Below are 18,619 nucleotides of genomic sequence, written 5' to 3'. Positions count from 1 at the left end.
CAGGGATAGCAGTGGTCCCCCCTACCCCTAGAAAGGAAGACACCAGGACAAGGTGACTGTGCCCGTGCTTCAGGGCCTCCCTTCATCCTGAATATGTTGGGGAGCAGGTGGGTAATGTAAACACCTTGAGCATTTGTCTCCCTGTGTAGGCGGTGGAGTAAATAATAGAACCTCTGGGAAGGTTCTGAGAACGAAATGAGAACCACACGGAAATGTTGTCATGACACCCGTAGGGAGCTAGAGCTCTTCCCCATCCCCCTGCCCCTCACCTCCCGCTCAGGACAGCCAGCTAGAGTCATCAGTTTCCGTCTTCACCTCTTCCTTTTCCACTAGGAGCTGGAATCAAGGTTCTGGTAGGTGTGGTCTGGCCCGGGTCCCCTTGCATCCCAGATTCTGCCAGCCTCCTACTCTGCATTTGTGCCACTCATCTCCTGGGTGTTAGGAGGAAGCCTCAGGGGGGCCTTTTCTGTGCCTTCCCTCCATCACCTCTAAGATACCCTGGTTTCTGCTGAACGCTTTCCACAGTCCATCATCGTTGCTTATTTGATCGTGAGAACAATGATGGCAGAAACCATGCCTCTCTTATTCTCCATTCGGTTTCCAGCACCCAGCAAGTTCATGGACCATCGTCGACACCTAACCGATACTTGCTGAATGAAAAATTGGAAGGAAAATATGTGATTTCTTTACTTAAACAGTTTCAAGAGCAGTTAACAGAGAGAAATACCAAATGTACCGTCAAGTGTCAAAATGATGGTTGCTTGGAACTGGAAAGTTTGCTTGGAGAAAAGAAATAGATGATAAAGGTGGAATCAGGAATTACTGGTAAAGGAAAAGATTAAGTCTGTGCATGGTCTGGGGAAACCAGCTACCAACAAAGAAAAAAATAACCGATATCTTTTCCTCACATTGTATACCACAAACTTCCCAGATGAACTGAGGAGCTTTAAAAACCTTGGAAACACTGAACTATTTATCACATCTCTGGAAGGAAGTAGGTTTCCATCTTAGAAGGAACAGAAGCAGATAGCAAGGAGAAGGTAAACTGACTGGACTGTAGAAGTATTTTAAACTTTTGCATGTTAAAAAAAAAAAAAAAAAAGGAAAAGGCAACCCAAAGAAAAAGGCAAACAAACCAGGGAAATATTTGCAGACAACTGCCACAAGAATTTCCATAAATTTATTTTAAAAGAATACACGGAGACCCCAGTGAATAAACAGGCAGAGTATATAGCATATAGTTTCCAAAAGAGAAAAAAGACAGAGGGATGCTTAATCTTGATAATTCGAGGAAGAAGAGGGTCATGGTAGCCAAAGGAGTCAGGGAAAATTCCACAGGGGAGGTGGACTGTGGGCTCGTTCTCACAGATCTGGACTGACCAAGATGGAGGGAAGAGATGCCACACATTTAGATGGCCTTTTCTGCTTGCCAGACTCTCCTGGCTCCCCTCCGAATTTGCAAGGCTTTTGCAGCCTGGAGCTGGGTGGTCTTTAGTGTCTTTCCAGCCACCATCATCCATCTGTAATGGAAACAGCTTTTCTTCATGGGGACAAACCACGTGGAAGCTTGGGGAGGTCTGGCAGAGGGGTGTTCTGGAAGAATGGTCTGGCCATGAGGGCAGGGAGCTAGCTAAGGACCCTGACTCCCCTGTCCCACCTTCCCACAACCTTGGGGTTTTCAGACCTAAAAACCAGCTGCTTGCCCACCCCAACCCCCCACTCCTACCTGGGTTGAACTGCTCATCTTTTTTTTAATGACTTTCTGGGAAGGTGGGCCAAACTCGCTTTAATTCCTCCAAGTAGAGCTCAACTAGCAATATCATTTTAGAGTCTTTTCTTTATATGACTTTTAATAAATATCTTTTTAAAATTATGCAGGCCATACATATTCATGGGAGAAAGTACAAATATAGCCAGCATTTCTGAGAGTTTTTATGAAGAGGAGAGAGCAAGAGGAAATAGAAAACAGAAATAGTTCACTACGAGTCAGATGTCCAAGGGCAGCCTGCGTGTCCCATAGTCAGGAGCCGCTGCTCTGCCACGAGGCTTTCCAGGGCCCTGGGCTGCTTCCTCTCCTCCCTGCTCCAGACCTGCGAGGTCTGGGGCCCTCCTCCATTCCTTCACACGGGAGAGGTCTCCAGGACACGAAACCCTGATTCATCCTTGGCTGCTCCTTTCCGCGGCCTCCCACTCAGCTGCCTCCCTGGTCTAAGGAACTAGACTCATTCTCAGCCATGTGCATCAGCCATTCTCAATCTTCTCTCCTCCCACCACGTGTGATGGATGGCATCCATGTTCATACACGCTCTCAAAGGTTAAACCCAATTTTATCTAAACCTGGACAGGATTTGTGCAGGAAATGAAAGTCGGTGGTAAAAATAACTGTTACATCTCAATGCAATACGATGACTTGAAATTGGCACGACTTCTGGCGTGTTAGCAGTCTGCCCACTCCTGGCTACTGTGTGTGTGTGTGGCACAGGCTTTGGAGAAGCAATTCCTGCATCCTGGCTGTGACACCACCCCTTTTCCTTCTGAATTAGTGAGGGTGACATTATTACAAGGATAAGTCATCATCGGGCCTCCTGCATATATTTTATAGCGATTATTGTGTTGAATTGTGTATTTCCCCCATTAAACTTTTCCATTAGTTGTTGTATCCCTAGTGCCCAGCACAATGCCTGACATTTACCGGTGCGGACTGATTGAACAGGGAGGGAAGCCTGCATACCTCCTACCCCGTCTCTAAGAAACCCTGCCTTCCCTGTATGCCTCCCTCCCTACCCAGCTGGTACTACCAGCAGCTCTCTGGGGCTACATTTTCTAAGCTTCGTTTGCTTTCATGTTTGGCCTGTTGGCACTAGATTATCATGCCAGCCCTGACTTGTTGGCCCTGTTTCCTGGGCTCCTTTACCCATTTTTTTGTCTTTTCCAGTCATCAGGAGTCCTTGAGATATTCTCAAGGACTTTTTTTTTTTTTTAGAGTGTAAGTCTTCTGCAACCTTCTCCTTCCCCTAGCAGGAGCTCCAGGTTGGCTCTCCACCTCAATTTTGACTCCTTGACACTACAGTTATGTCTAATCTACTTCTTTTTAATCACCCAGAGCATGTAGCCCTGGCCTAGATGTATAATTCTAGGCCTACTCCTTTGCAGCTTGTATCATACTGTTCATTAAATAAGTAACTGTGTAGTTTATCTAACATCTGTGTCTCCCATTTGGAGGTAAATTCCACAAGGATAGGTATTCTGACTGTTTTATTCACTGCTGTATCCCCAACATCTAGCACAGGCCCCCGCACATAGAGTTTAATAAAGTCGTGTGATAGGAATGAATGAATGAATGAATGAATGAATGAATGAATTGAATTGAATGATTGACCCACAGTAATTTTCATAAGCAGGGGATGGTTTTGTTTTTGAAAAGAAGTCTTAATGCTGAAGGATCTTCTTATGAAAGGGGAAAACAGGCCTTGGGGCAGTTGGCAACCTAGAGCAGTGGTTAATGCTTAGACTCCATGGGCAGTCTGGTCAAGTGCAGGGGAACCTGCTTGGGCCAAAATAGAGGGAACAAAAGGTTCTGGGAGGGCTGGGAATGGGAGTGGGGATGGTGAGTCACAATTTCCTACATCCATCCCACCAGTTTCTTCCATGATCATATTTACTTTGGACCCTGTACTATGTTCCCAGGGGACCTGGGGTAAAAGTAGAAGTTGGTTTGTTTATCTGTTATACTGTTCACGTGGATTTCTGTTTGGCAGCAATGTCTCAAGGAGGGTTATTGCTAATCACTTCTGATGCATGTGGGCTGGGGCAGAGGTGGCCAAAACTGGCCTTTTGGGAGATAGTCCGTGGGATTTACCAATTAGTCCAGCAGGCTCACACTTCCTCATGAGACCTGGGCCCAGCTGTGGCCCCTGTCTGGACATGGGGCCCAGGGACAAAGCAGGAGGCAAGGGGCTTTGGCAGCTTCTTCGGGGACCAGCGGGAAGTAGAAAGGAGATGGGCAGTCTGGAGGGACAGCCTAGCTCTTGTTATGCTCACTAAACCTTAATGAAGTCCCCTCGATCTCTGAGCCCTAAGTGATGGGCACCAGGTCCCTGTGGGAAAGGGGCTGAATCAAAACTTTGAAAGGTCTAAACCTGTTAAAGGTTCTGGCTGATCTTCATATGTCATTCAAAGTAAAACAATTAAACCATAGAATAAGTTTAGTTCAGTAATACAATTCAGGTTTATCCTGTGATGGTTAGTTTCATTGATGTTTTTCTGCAAATACCAAATTCGTTTTAAAAACTTTTTTTCAGTTTTGGTGGTTCTACTTCAGCAGTGCCATCCCTGAAGAGACCCTGAGGTAGAGGCCCTGTCACAGAGACCTGAGTGAGAACTGGCTCACTGAGAGACTGAGTGCAGGGCTAGAGGAATGGAGGGAAAAGCTTGGGTAACTGAGTGAGGGTCTAGGTGAGGGTCCTGGTCACTGAGGGGGTTCACCTGGGAGGTCATCACAGGTCTGACACTACTGAGGGTGGGGTCTGGTCATTGAGGACCTGAGGAAATGTACCTCATCACCAAGGCATCTGTCAGTAGCACTGCTTACTGATGGAGCCATCTGGTTACCAAAACCTAAAGGAGAGGCTACTGTCACAAATTCTCGAGTATGGTCAGCAGGTCCTAAGTGAGAGGTTGTACTCCCTGAGAGAACCAAGGAGGATGTTTGGTTCATGGAGTTAGGATCTCTACCTTCTGAGGGGACTGTGTGAGTTGGGGGTCCTGGCTTTGAGAGGTTTGAAGAAATAGTTCTGACCTCTGAGATATGGCTGAAGGTCTTTTGACAAAGGAAATACAAATAAGGCCTCCATATAGATGGGGAAAACTGTCCAGTGTGGGGTCCAATCACAGATTCTATGGCCAGATAAAGCCAGAGGGGCCCTTAATTCCTTCCTCCTTCCCTTCCTCCTTCAGCCTGACCTGCAGGTCTTCCAGTCACCAGTAGATGGCACTGCAGCTCCACACAAGGACAGGTCTTGCCGGCTGGGTCCCAAGGTGGGGTCCAGGTGTGAGCAGGTGAGCAAAGAGAGAGGGAATTAGTTGCTCCTCTGACCACATTCCCTGGAGGCAGGGAGGAACCAGGCTACCAAGGCCTAAGCAGATCTCCTAAACACTGGCCACTTAGAGTCCAAGTCCTCTTAATCACCAGGCTGATTAAATGCAGTGTGACTTTTTACATTTGATTCATTCATCCATTCAGTTGTTCAGCAGGCCTAGTACCTGATAGAGTTTGTGCTAGGCTCTGAGGGAAGATACAAGGGTGGCTAAAGAAGGTTGCTGTTCTTTCGAAATCCATAATCTTGGAGGTGAAACATTAACATAAATAAAATATAATACATGTGATAAGGACTATAAGGATGTACCCAATGCTATAGAAATCCAGGGAAGGAAGAAATTTAGGATCCGGGGAGTTGGTGAACATAAAGGAAGAAAGAGGTGACATTGACCCAGGGTCTCAAAGTATGATCCGGATTTTTGTTTGTGAGGCACCAGTGGAGGAAGGTTCCCGGAGTAGAAGCAAAAGTGTGAATAGATGTGGGGTGGGAAGGAGCATGGGTGTTGAGGGATCATTTTGTACCCCAAATGTCTACAGTAGAAGGAACAGGGTGGGGATGGGCTGGGAGGGTGGTAAGGAGTAGGGATGACAGATAGACAGGTGGAGTGGGGGATCGTTAAGAACCTTATAGCCCATACTTAGGGATTTGGTAATGGCTGTTTAATGCTTGAAGAATCAGGAGGGTTTTCAAGTAGGCAGATGAAATTCAGGGTTCTATTTAATTTGCTAGTAGCCAAGGTGTGGGGTGTGGGGTGGCTTAGGGGAGGGAGATTGCATACAGGAACCCAGATAGGCAACCAAATTAGAATTTATGAGAGTTAAGTAAAGAAGGCGTTAGGGAGGAGAAAACAGATTTAGGGGTATTTAGGAGGGAGGATGAATAGGATTTTGTGGCAAAGTAGATGTGAAAGGAAGAATGAAGAATTTAGGCAAATAATAAATGTGAATATTTACTGAGCATTTAATATCTGTAACATTTTGTCAGCCGTCATGACAGTGCTCTATAAAATAGGAATTATCATCCCCATTTTCAGATGCAGAAACTGGTGCTCAGCCAGGCTGTGTAACTTGCCAAAGGTCACACAGCTTGTTCTGTCCCCAACCTGGTTTTCCTGTCTTCGGTCTTACCCCTCTCCAGACCACCCTCCACACTGCCACAAGCTAGAGCTTCCGAAAATCCTTCCTGAAAACTCTCCAGTAGCCCTCTATCGTGTAGAGGATAAAAGAAAGTCAAAACGCTTCCCAGTTGCACATAGAGTCCTTGGCTATCCAGTCCCTGCCACCCTCAACACTTCCCTGCCCCATTCTAAGGATCAGGCAGACAGGGTTGCTGGTGACTAACTCCTGAAGGGGCCCACCTCTCTTACAGTATGCACTAGTATGTGTGGGGAGCTGGTGCTGCACATCCCGCCCCGAAACCCTCACCTATTCTGACCCCTCTGCCTCCTGTACCTACCTCTACCCTGTTGCCTGACCACCTCCTACTCATCCTTCAAGTCTCAGCTTAAATGTCACTTCCTTTGTGACTTCCCTTAGCCTTTTGTGATTCACCCTCAACCTCAGGTGGTTAGATCTTTACATGATATGCCCTGTCCCAGCATTTCCTAACATTTACCATGATGATAATTAAGTAATTGTTTTCATAACTACTGTTATGAAATTTCATAACTATTGTTATGTCAATATTAGTCTCTTCACTAGACCATCGGGCTTTTTGACAGAAGGGCCCTAATGGAGGATACCCATTGCAGCTTTTTGTAACAACAAAAATGCCTGATTTGCAAGAAGCTCTGCAAAAGACACAGATGTCCTTTGGAAGATGGGTGTGTCCTTACTCATAATTATACCTTAATAACCATTCTCAAAATGTTGGCTTCCTGACACCAAGATTTTTTTACTACCCGAGTCAGGAGCATTTCCCCTAGGGACTGTAGTAATGATTCCACTATATTGGAAACTGGTCATTTTATATTTCTCATGACACACAACAGAAAGGGAACAAAAGGTGTCCTAGTGTTGTCTAGGATGATTAATCTTGATAGCTATTAAAGAACAAAAGTTCTTGAGTGCATCTGAAGGTCTCATTGGCTTTATCTAGCAAGTGGAGAGATGCTCTGAGAAGTGGTACTAAAATACAAAATTTTTATAGGAAGGAGGGTGTGGCGAGATATTTTTAGCAGAAAGAAAAGAAGGGTTTCTTTCAGGCAGAGTCCCTTCCCTTGGGGGCAGTGGCAGAGGGTCTTATCCAGCAGATTAGCTCATCTTCTTTTGGAGACCAGAGCATTTCTGACTGGTTAAGATTACATTTCTATGGGAGATGGAAGTTGCAATTGTAACTGAACTCCAAGGGTTTGATGTCACTTGGGGTGCATCAAATTGAACACAAGGCAAGGAAATTTGTAGGTAGTGAACTTTTTATCACGTGGTACAAGTAAGGAGACAGGGAGATAGTTTTCAAAGCACTGTCTCTCTGTGGGGTAAGCACAGGGAGCTTTGATTTAGTGTATTAGTGGGCAGGGCAGGGAGCTTAGGCACTTCTGGTTCAACTGGGCAGGCCTAACATGTCCTCATGCTAGTGCCTACATCATTATGTTTAAAAAAATAGCAGAAAACTGCCGTAGAAGGAGATCTTAGTATTATAATGAACTAAAGGTAACTTCAGGACAATTTAGGGGGCTTCTGTGCAGGTCCTCAGCTCCAGTCCTGCTCAGACTGGCTCCATAAGGAGAAACCAGGTGAAACACACCAGCTTCTACCGGCTATCAGGTGAACACCTAGTTGGGCGTCTCCTTGCCTGGAAGTGTAGGTTCTCTAAAACAAAACAGAACTGCTTTTTTCTGTTCCCCTCCTCCCTTCTGCTGATAGCTTTCAGCCCTCTTACTTGAGTAACTTTGCGTTGCATGCTGGTTAACACAGTTAGGTTACTATGAAGACCTGGTTTGGTGACTTGGCTTAAGTGACTCCATTTTGGTCCTGTGGTTTTCTTTTCTTTTCTTTCTTTTTTTTTCCTTTTCCAATCTAACACCACAGTGTTAGAGAACACCCTTCTCGTTTTCCTTGTTTGTAATATATTAAACAGACTCTCATTATCTACATTATAAAACAGAGTTGATCAAGCATAATATACACATCATTTCAGAACCAGTAATCAGTATCATTATGAGGAACACATCTTTGAAATACAGAATAGAGCCCCTGGGTGGCTTCATTGGTTGAGCATCTCCCTTCGGCTCAGGTCATGATCCCAGGGTCCTGGGATTGAGTTTGGCATGATCATTCTGTCCTGGTTGGGCTCCCTGCTCAGTGTCAGTGGGGACTCTGCTTCTTTCCCTCCCTCTGTCCCCCTTCTTCTCCACCCCATCCCTGTGCTTGTGCTCTCTCTTTCTCTCTCTCAAAAAAATAAAAAGAAATAAAATAAAAAGAAACACAAAATAATTTATGGACTGTACTTTTGTATTCTGTCTTCTAGTTTCTGTTCAAAATATAGTTTTCCAAAGTCATTTTGGTTTCCTACTCACTTTGTTCATTGTAGTTACGTTATTTATTTGTTAAAGAGGTAGGATCATTTGCTATAGTTTATATTTTATTTTGCATCCCCCCCCCACTACTTGGGATATTAATTTTCCCCTTCTAACTCACAGTAATATTTATTCTTTGTGGTATACAATTATATAGGTTTCGGCAAATCCACAGGATTGTGTGAACATCAACACAGTGGTCACTGAACATGATCCACGCATGAACAGTGATCTTTTGTGTATAGTTCAATGTTTGTTGACAAATGCACACATTTAATGTAACCTGTGTTTCTGTCAAGATATAGAACATTCTCAGCTGGCCAGCCAGCAGGAAAGGGGAACTAGAGGCTGAGCAGAGGGTGCTCCCCAGTGTACAAGCACTGATGATAGTGTGGAAGGAGCAGGTGGACTGGATGGAGGCCTTCAGGCATGTGGTGTGTGCCAGTGGTTTTCTTTTCAATACTATTATTGGAGAAAAGTGGTTTGCCCTCCCTCTCAGGGTTTTGTTTCATATGGAGGGAGCTCCTCTGGAGTAACACTCTTGGCCTCTCTCCCCAGAAGAGAAGTCAGTAACTTATCGGAAAATTTGAGAAGAACTAAGTGAGCACACTGGTTCAGCTCCTCCATGTCTTTCTTTGGCAATCGGACTGGCTACGGCAGCATGTGTTCTGTAGGATGTTTTCAAAGGTCTTGCCCCATCGGGGAAACCTTAGTTTTCTAGAATAATCTGTAACTGGGTAGGTAAGCCTCTCTTTATTTCTGGGGCTATTACAAAGTTCATCCAATTATATACATCACCTTCTCCAGTATTAGCTTTATCAATTAAAAAAAGGTAATATGGGGCGCCTGGGTGGCTCAGTGGGTTGGACCGCTGCCTTCGGCTCAGGTCATGATCTCAGGGTCCTGGGATTGAGTCCCACATCGGGCTCTCTGCTCAGCAGGGAGCCTGCTTCCCTCTCCCTCTCTCTCTGCCTGCCTCTCTGCCTACTTGTGATCTCTCTCTGTCAAATAAATAAATAAAATCTTTTAAAAAAGAAAAGGTAATATGTTGACCTCTACCTTTTAATTGGTTTTGAGCTGGGGAGAGGAAAAGTGGGGGGCTATTTACTAAAGATCCACAGAACTTCAAGACCTAATTTCACTGGATTGGAAGCCTTATTAAATAAACAGGGAATAGAATTTGGGGATCTAACTAACATGTGAAGAGGCTTCTGGTGAGGTCAGGATCCACAGCTTGAGGTACGGACTTTAGTAAGCATGCGTTCGTGACCGTGTGGCTTGTGGTCGCTTGTGTGGAGCCATGGGGCTGGCTTGTTTGTGAGGCAGTTGGTTTTTATCAGTTGTAACTGGATGGGCAACTTTAGGTTTTTGGTGCCAGATATATGGGGTCTTCCCCTTGGTGGGTCCTCATGCCTCTCAGGACTTTATCCAAAGGTGAGGATATGTTTTGATAGAGGCAGGGTGGTGGGCTGGCTTTAGGATGCAGGGGCAGGCCATTCCTGCCTTCAGCCAAAGTTGTCTGCTCCACGCAAGTAGGTGGCCTCAACATTTATAACAGCAGGATTGAGACAGATACCACCCTGGGCCAGGGTCCGAGGGCTGGGGCAGGGAGGGATGGCTTAGCTGACACTGGCCTCAGCAGGTGCCTGCTACACAGAATCTAGCAAATACCTGCTGGTCACACTGCTCTGAGAAAAGGCACAGCCACAGTAAAAATGAGAGCCTTGGGTGTAATGGCTGCCGTTTATCCTTGAAACACACAGCTGTTAGACTTAGCATTTGTGCGTGGGCCATGTAGGGACCACACAGAGATGCTGGTGGGCTGCACTGTCCTAATAAACAGGAGTAGCTGAAACCCTTCTTAATATGAGCCTTTTAGACATGGGGCACACAGAACAATTGTTTACCAGTTGTATTATTGGTCAGTTGTATTATTGCTCCAAACCTTATCCAAAATAATGCCATTTTGAAATTACCCTACCCAAGAAAGGGAACCATGGAAAGACTAACCTCCTCTCACCCCATGTTAAGAAGACCAGGATGGGTGAATAAAGACGGGAAAAGGAGATGCATCTAGGTCCATCGCTCTTAAAGAAGGTATAAGAACAGAGTAAGATGTCTGAATTTTTATTAGCTCAGAAACAGTGATTAGATCTTAAATAAATCTAGAAAGAGATTAAAAAAAAGTCCAGATTTCAGAGCTGACTGGAATGATTCCTTCAAAGGATACTAAATTTAGGAAACCATTAAGAGGCAGCTTCTCAAAACGAGAGATCATAGTGTGAGCAAATTATAAAGTTGTAGTTTACTTTTTTGTATGCCAAACATATTCTATTGACTTTATCTGTTTATCTACTGAGAACAGTAGCCACGAACACTCCAGTTCAACTCTACCAGGTTTTGACTCCAGTACCTGCAACTGCATGGGAATTCAAAACACTTAAAAAAAAAAAAAAAAAAGCACAAAGCCAAGTATGACACTCAAACTTTTTTCCTTAATATTATTTAATGTTCAGTTAGCATTTAAAAATTCAATTAGCCTGCAAATTTCCCAGATTATGTCATAATTTTTTTAGCCTATTTTTGGAATCAGAGTCCAAATAAGATACAATCATTAATATTAGTTTATAAGTTTTGTAGATCTCTTTTTATCTATACATTTATCTTCCACCTTTATTTTTCTTTAAAATTTATTAGCTGAGGAACCTGAGTTATTTATCCTGCAGGAGGTCCCACAGTAGGCATAGATTGCTTAGATATACTGAAAAATGTGTCTTTGTCTCATATATTGCTGGTGGATTAGTAGTTAGATCCAGAGATTTGACCAGATTCAGATTTGATTTTTAATTTGAACCACCTGGGGCAAAGTGGTCATTTCTCTGATAAATTTGAAAAGAAGGAGTTGGGTATGCTCAACACAGCTCCTCTGGCTCTTCTTAGCCAGACTCCCCCTGGGTATACACGTTCCATTCTCCTCCTCCATGAAGTAAAATTTAAAAGGGGTCTTCCTTGGATGGGGTAGAGGATGGAGTAGGTGGGGAGTAGGGAGAGCTACAGTTTTCTTGTACAATCTATGAATGGGTGGGCTAGTTTCCCTAATCCTGGGGTTCAGGATGAAGAAGTCCAATTACTAAATGATAAAGCCACATCTATCAATATCAACTTATCAGTAGTGTTGTTATTTTGACCTCTCACTTACCTTATTCCTTTGCATTATTTCTCAATTGATTAAGAACTCAGACAGAGAATGGGGTGGGTATATTTATTGGAGCCTTTAAACTCTACAGCAACCACCAATGATAAATGGACTAGCTAGTTGTGTTAGATAAGCTTCTGTGCCTGCCTTGTCTACAGGTCATATTAAGAGTTGGCCATATTGGGCGCCTGGGTGGCTCAGTTGTTTAATCACCTGCCTTTGGCTCAGGTCGTGATCCTGGGGTCCTCAGATGGAGCCCCACATTGGGCTCCTTGCTCACTGGGGAGTCTGCTTCTCCCTCTCCCTTTGCCCCTGCCCCCACTCCCACACATGCTTGCTTGCTCTCTCTCAAATGAATAAATAAATAAAATCTTAAAAAAAAAAGTTGGCCATATTTACTGTGTTCCTCTCATTCCCTCACTCCTGGGCAATAGCTAACTGGGCCTGACCCAAAGCTGTCAGTTAGGTGCTCACTCTCTTTATCTTTCAGGAAATTCTCCTAAGATACAGTGACTTTAATCACTCGATAGTAGGTGCTTAAGCTGGATTGGGAGAGCCATTTTCTGGCCCTGTGCCTTGCTGATAAGTAGGCACAGAGACTCAGCTTCAGGAAAGGAGTATGGAGCAAGCACACAGATGTGGGGAGAGATAAACGATCAGGAGACCTTTGAGAATCAGAGGCAGAAGATGGGCTCTCTGACCTTCTTATTGTAGTCCCACAGGATTTTTTTTAGATCTTACAGTCAGTGAGCTAGTCACTTCTCCCTAGGTTGATGATATGGAAGGAATTGTACTCACTGGACTTGCTGATGAGACAGCACTGTTAGTTTTCTGGAAGAACTTTCATGATAGGCTCACTTGGGGTAGAAGCTGAGAAGTCGGGGAATCTGAGTATGGACAAAACATTGGCTGGAGCAAGGAAAAGCATTTTCTTAGTCTGGAGAGAAAAGGAAGAAAGAGAGTCAGAGTGTGTGGGGTAGAGTTTGTGATGTTGGTGTTAAATTTCCCGTGGCCAACCCTCTGAAACTTTAGAGTTCTGATCTCTTGAAACAGGAAGTTGTCAGTGTTCTTAGCGAAGACTGATGAAGGGATTGTGCTTGACACCCAGATTCATTTGGAGGAATGAAGGCAGCCCAAGGGAGTATAGGAGCCCTGAGAGAGAGAGAGAGTGTATAGAAGTAGATCAGAGTGTGTAGAACTTTGGGCTTGAAACCGAGGTTTAGAACTAACTAACCTGATGATATTGGTCACTTGGGATGTGAGCGTCCTTCACTTCCTCTTTTAGAAGGCAGGGTCCTGTAATCGACACAAAGACCCCAAAGCTTTGATCATATTGCTCCTCAAATTTGTCATCTTTGCCAGGCTATCCTATCATCATAGTTATGTCCCCCTGCCCTCAGGTAGCGTGTCACCACCAGGAGCTCCTTGTTACAGCTCACTTAGGTCTCTCTCCACGACCTCAAAGGAAGAGGTGTTTGGGGCAGATCTTCCTTCCCCTCACAGGTCTCTTCCTCTTGTCTCTCCCAAATTACCAGCAGCCTAAGTGATTATGTGCAGGTTTCTTCACCAAAGAGTTGAAGCAATTTCAGGAGGGAGAGTCAGTGTCAAAGAAGGGAAGGATATAGTGCTCCTAACTTTTTTTTTTTTGAGACTTTTTCTTTAGTTCTCAAAGGGATGCTATGTACAGATCCAGATCCTTCAGACTCCTTGGATTTTAGCTGGATAACTTTTTCTTCTCGGGCCTCCTTTTAAAATTTGTCCCATTTGAAACCCCACTAGTTTCCAGACCAGTCATAGGAAGGATCTCACTTCTTGGGTCTTCTCTCTCTCCAAATTCACCATCCTTACCCCAGCCCAACATTCCTAATCTCACTGTGCCAATCTGAGGGGAGCCTCAAGGACATTAAGCTAGTTCAAAATGAAGCCTGTTGTCACCCAAGTCTTGCAGAACTGTGCGTATAGGGGAGGAGGTGGTGCGTGGGAGGGAAGAACTCCTGAGTCTGTAGTGGTTGTGGATTTAGGTCTTCCTGGCCAGATTTCCTTTTCCATATTCCTATATGTGTGAGCAGCAATCATGTCAGTTCATTTGATTAATAGAATTGTTATATTAGCTCATCTACTGCTCCCAGGAACAGACATTAATTTTTAGAGAGTACAATCTAGACTCATATTGAAAAAGGATATATTTCCTCAATTAGAAGGACATCTCGCCTTTTTCCCAGAGTGAGTGGGCCCCATTATTGTTCAGAAAAGAGGTCTGGTTTCTTTCCTGCTCTGCCTGGGAAGCTATTGAAAGAATAAATAAGCTATATTATCCTTTAATGGCTCCTCCCTCTTGGTAATTCAGGAAGGGCTCCAGACTCAATAAATTGTTTCAGTAGTCTTCTTTGGGAGCTGGGGTAGCTGCCAATTCTTTTATAATAAACCCACCTTCATTTATATTAACCAAGATAGTGTCTGTTCCTTGCAACCAACTGAACCTTGTCTAGAAGAGAAAGGGGTTTTGTCAAGTAGGTTTGCAAGCAATAGAGCCTCAAAGAATGTGTGCATACTCTCTAGCTTTGCCGCATGGTGTCAAGTGGCAAAGATTCTTTCATCCTGGGCAGAGCAGTGTGGTGAAGCCTGGCCAGCTTGAGTGGTCTTCTGCTTATTGCAAAAAAGTGACACCTGAGTAGCACCCAATATAATACAGGCCTGAAGATTTATGGGTAGAATGTGAGGATCCCCTGGCATGACTTCTTGTTCTGCCATGTCTGGTAGTAAAGGTTACTTAAAATATTAGCGTAATTCTAGATTAATTCACCAAGGGTTCAAACTCTTCTGGTATGAAGATTTGGGTCAGTTCACCTAGTACAGAAACTGTAAGCAGTGTAAGTACTGGTTAAGAGCCTAGGCTACGTGAAATGCACTATAGAGGATAGACAAATTAAAGATCAGTTTTACTTCTAAAATTCAACCATCAATTTCTCATCCAGCTGCCATGGGATTTTATTTAAATTTAGCTTATTTTTATTTTATTTTGTATATGCTTTTTAAAGATTTTATTTATCTGAGAGAGAGAGTGCCTGGGGAGGGGCAGAGAGAGAGGGAGAAGGGAAGCAGACACCCTGCTGCACATGGAGACCAAGGCATGGCTCGTTTCCTGATGCTGGCCTCGATGATCTTCTGACACTGGGCTCAGTCCCAGGACCTAGAGATTATGACCTGAGCCAAAACCAAGAGTCCAGTGCTTAACCAATTGAGCCACCCAAGTGGCCTCGTAATATTTAACTCAATCTGTCTTCTGAGTTTTTAATTCTAGTCGTAACCAACTTCTCCTCTCTCTTTCCCTCTTCCTTGTAACATTTGACATTTCAAATCTTTCCAATTTACTTTGCCCTCTCATTCTAATGGTCCTTGATTGACTGGAAGGATGTGAGAGGGAGTCCCTCACCTGAGGATCACGAGCTTCAGTCAAAGACTTGGTTAGTATGTGCCACTTTCTGAGAGTTGTGTCAGGAGGTCTTTCTATGCACCCCTTCCCCAAGATCCAGGTCCCACAAGGTTTGTGCACTACATGGGGAAGCCAGGGTTTCCCAATGGTTATTGCTTTTGGTTTCAACCAAGACGCTATGTGTTGGCCTCTTGAGGCATCTTATAGAGGCTCAGGTCCTAGATTGAACCTGGGATCATGATGGGGGGGAGGAGCTTAAATTGTTCAGCCATAGAGAAAGCTTATCTCTGCCTCCCCTTCACTCATTGCATAGATAAAACAAAGCAAGTCCTATGAGGAGCCTACGCAAAGGGTTATTTCAGGGGAGGGAATGGACACAAAGCAAAGCAGCACATTCCTTCCTTTCCTTTCTCAAATTTTGTTGTTGAGGTATCACCATAGTCTACAGGCTCTCCTTCAGGGTGGGCACATCTGGCAATGCATATGATGGGGACTCCTCTTGGACAGGTGAGCTGGCTTCCGGGTAACGCCAGGCAGCATCAATGACACCAGCAGGAGGGTTCACTACTCCAAATACCGTAGTCCTGGCCTGTGACCAAATTCGGCCCATGTGCTGTGTTTCCCCCATTCCTGTCATTGCTTCTCACTGGTCTCTCTGTCCCCAGGTTGCCAATCAGAAGCAGGCATTTAATTCTCATGAACACATTTACTCCTAAGGCTGTCATTGCAAGCACAATTTATTTGCTTAGCAAAGCAAATTTTGTGTTTTCTTCAATTAACAAATCTGTATTGGGCACCTTCGTATTCCAGGCTCTTGGGTGCTTAGCATTTGTTCTAAAACTAAGAACACAAATATCTGTGGTAACCAGTTGTGGGTAGGTGCAAGGTCACATTTACTTTTTTACTCAAAACTGCATGCTCCAATCTAAACATGTTCATCCTTCTCATAACCCTCACCTCCCTTTTCCAGGGTGAGGCAGTCTTGCAGTAAACATCCTGAGCATTTTTACAAGAAGGGATCTTGTTAACTTCAACAGTTATTACAATACTTCCCCCAAAAGGATAAGATCAACAATAATAGGGACACCTGAGGGGCGCAGTCACTAAGTGTCCGAGTCTTGATTTCAGCTCAGGTCGTGATCTCAGGATTGTGAGATCAAGCCCTGAGTTGGGCTCCTCACTCAGAGTGGAGACTGCTTGAGGGTCTCTCCCCCTCTCCCTTGCCCCTGCCACTCCCACTCTCTCTAAAATAAATAAATAATTAATTAAAACAAGAATATTCCCACCATCAAGGTAAACCATGTTGAAAAGTATATATTTTTGGCAGTGCTGATCCAGGTCCTGAAGCATTCCAGAAAGTACTCCAGAATGTATCCTTCTCTACCAATTTGAAATGGTCCCAAACACTGATGGAGGAAACCACTTCTCCACTAATGCTTTGTGATTTCATTCACACTGATCATCTCCTGCAGGATTTGGCTTTCAAGTGAAATGAGAGATTTCTTTGTGTCATCTCTCAGAGGAACCTGTGTTATTGTTATCGGTAGCATTTGGCGTGGCTCATTCACCCCCATAGTATTAACTAGAGTAGTTAATTCACTAGGGGTGGTATTAACTAGGGCTGTGTATGTCAGTAGAGTAGCCACTTGCCACATGTGATGTTAAGCTTTTGAAATGTGGGTTGTGTGATTGGGGACTTAATTTTCATTGTAATTTGTTTTATTTTTATTTTTTTTACACAGGCTCCACACTGGGAGTGGGATTTGAATTTACCACCCTGAGATCAAGACCTGCGTTAAGAATCAGATGCTTAGCTGACTGAGGACCCCAGGTGCTCCCTTTACTTGTAATTTAAATTTTTAAACAGCAACATGTGGCTAGTAGCTGTCATGTTGGACAGTGCCAGGCTACAGAAATCCCGAGACAAATCTAGGAAAACGGGTTTTGGATCACATTGTTGGTATTACGCTTTACCAGGTGGCACTCTTATCTGACTTCCCAAGAGTCCTTCAACCCCTAACTTAATTGCAAGGAACAATTTCCATTCTTTGTTGGAGGATTTACACTGTAACTCTACCACCTTTATAAGTACAGTAGCATCCAGAAGTTACAGTTCTCTATTTTTATAAACTTTCTTATTCTAGTTGGAACCATGTAAGTATATGGTTTCCTCAATATATTGCACAAATTTTCCAGTCATGGAAGTATTAGACAGTAAATATTTCCTTTTTCTTTCTCTTTTCCCACTCTCTCTCTCCCCACTTACTCCAAGAGTGAGAAGGATCAACACTTCTCCCCCCACCTTTCCTGCCTTCCTCTTTGTCCTCCGCCCCCAGGCCCCACCTATGGCCATCCTTCTTTCCTTTCCCTCTTTATTTCTTTTTAAACATAAATCTCTAGCCCATATCAGTAGGACCGCTCCAGTCCCCTCTTGCATTCCCCCACCTACATTAGCTTCCAAGCTAACTGAACTTTGGCTGACTCTCATGCCTCCAAGACCAGCCCCATCTCCTCCCCCTGGTCTCACTACTTAGTCCAGGGCCTGAAGCAGCCCTGGGTACCCCTGTGGGGTGAGAGAGCTTAGATGTGGCTTAGATGTAACTTGGTGACAACAGGTTGTCTTAACCCTTATGTCCTCACGGTTCAATTAATATTTCCTTCATCTAACTCCCCACAATAAGGAGGAGTCATGATTAATCTGCAGCTCCCACAAACAGGCAAATTAATTAGCTGGCAGTGGACTCATTTTGTATAGTATATTACCTCCATGAGATTCAGTGCATTACTGTGATATATCCCATTTTACAGGACAGGGTGTGATACCAAAAAAGCTGGGGTACCAGCCTCAAGGACAATCTCATCAGTCTTAGGGATCCTTCTCACTCTTGGAGTAAGTGTGTAAGCTTGCAGACCTATCAAAACATGGTTACCCTTTTCAGAGCCTCACCACTGCCATACCTGGCTGGGTTGGTAAATGATTATTCATACAGTCTGGTTCTGAGAGCTTTCTCTTCTGCTTCTAGAATCCACTGGATCCGAATAGGATAAGAAATATTTAATAGGGTACTTTGTGTTGCTAAACGACGCCAGCGTCGCGCAGTACCGCTAAACGATGCCAGTTGCCTTCGAGCAGGATGGGATGACAGAGCCAAGGCTGTTCTCTGCCAGGGTAAAGCTTACTTCTCTCACTTCCCTAGCTGAATTGATTAGCAACTCTCTCCTTTTTTAGACACCAAACAAATGAGTTATTTTTCAAACAAAATCTTACAACTAAGCACCACCAACTCATGCAGTGCTGAATCTTATAAGCCACATTGTTTCCAAGTTGTGATAGATTCTGGGTGGCTCATAATGGCTTCTCCTTCCTTGGGCCC

At 44.2% G+C, this 18,619-nt stretch overlaps 1 long non-coding RNA gene across 2 annotated transcripts in view; it reads left to right on the top strand.

The window, feature by feature from the left end:
* LOC101681628 overlaps nt 1-18,316 on the top strand; it is a 39,827-nt gene extending 21,511 nt beyond the window's left edge. The window contains exon 3 of one of the 2 annotated variants that reach the window (XR_201392.3): nt 16,988-18,316. This is a non-coding gene — a long non-coding RNA (uncharacterized LOC101681628). Of the gene's footprint in view, nt 1-333; nt 7,287-16,987 lie in introns of those variants that run through there. The other variant, XR_001177552.2, reaches the window with a different exon arrangement.
* The last annotated feature ends 303 nt before the right edge of the window (nt 18,317-18,619 follow it).

The sequence above is a fragment of the Mustela putorius genome, unplaced genomic scaffold (genome assembly GCF_011764305.1).
Source record: "Mustela putorius furo isolate JIRA1106 unplaced genomic scaffold, ASM1176430v1.1 tig00000238_pilon_pilon_pilon, whole genome shotgun sequence".
Taxonomy (NCBI): domain Eukaryota; kingdom Metazoa; phylum Chordata; class Mammalia; order Carnivora; family Mustelidae; genus Mustela; species Mustela putorius.
Note: the sequence above shows the minus strand (reverse complement) of the source record. Positions and strands in the feature narration are given on the sequence as shown.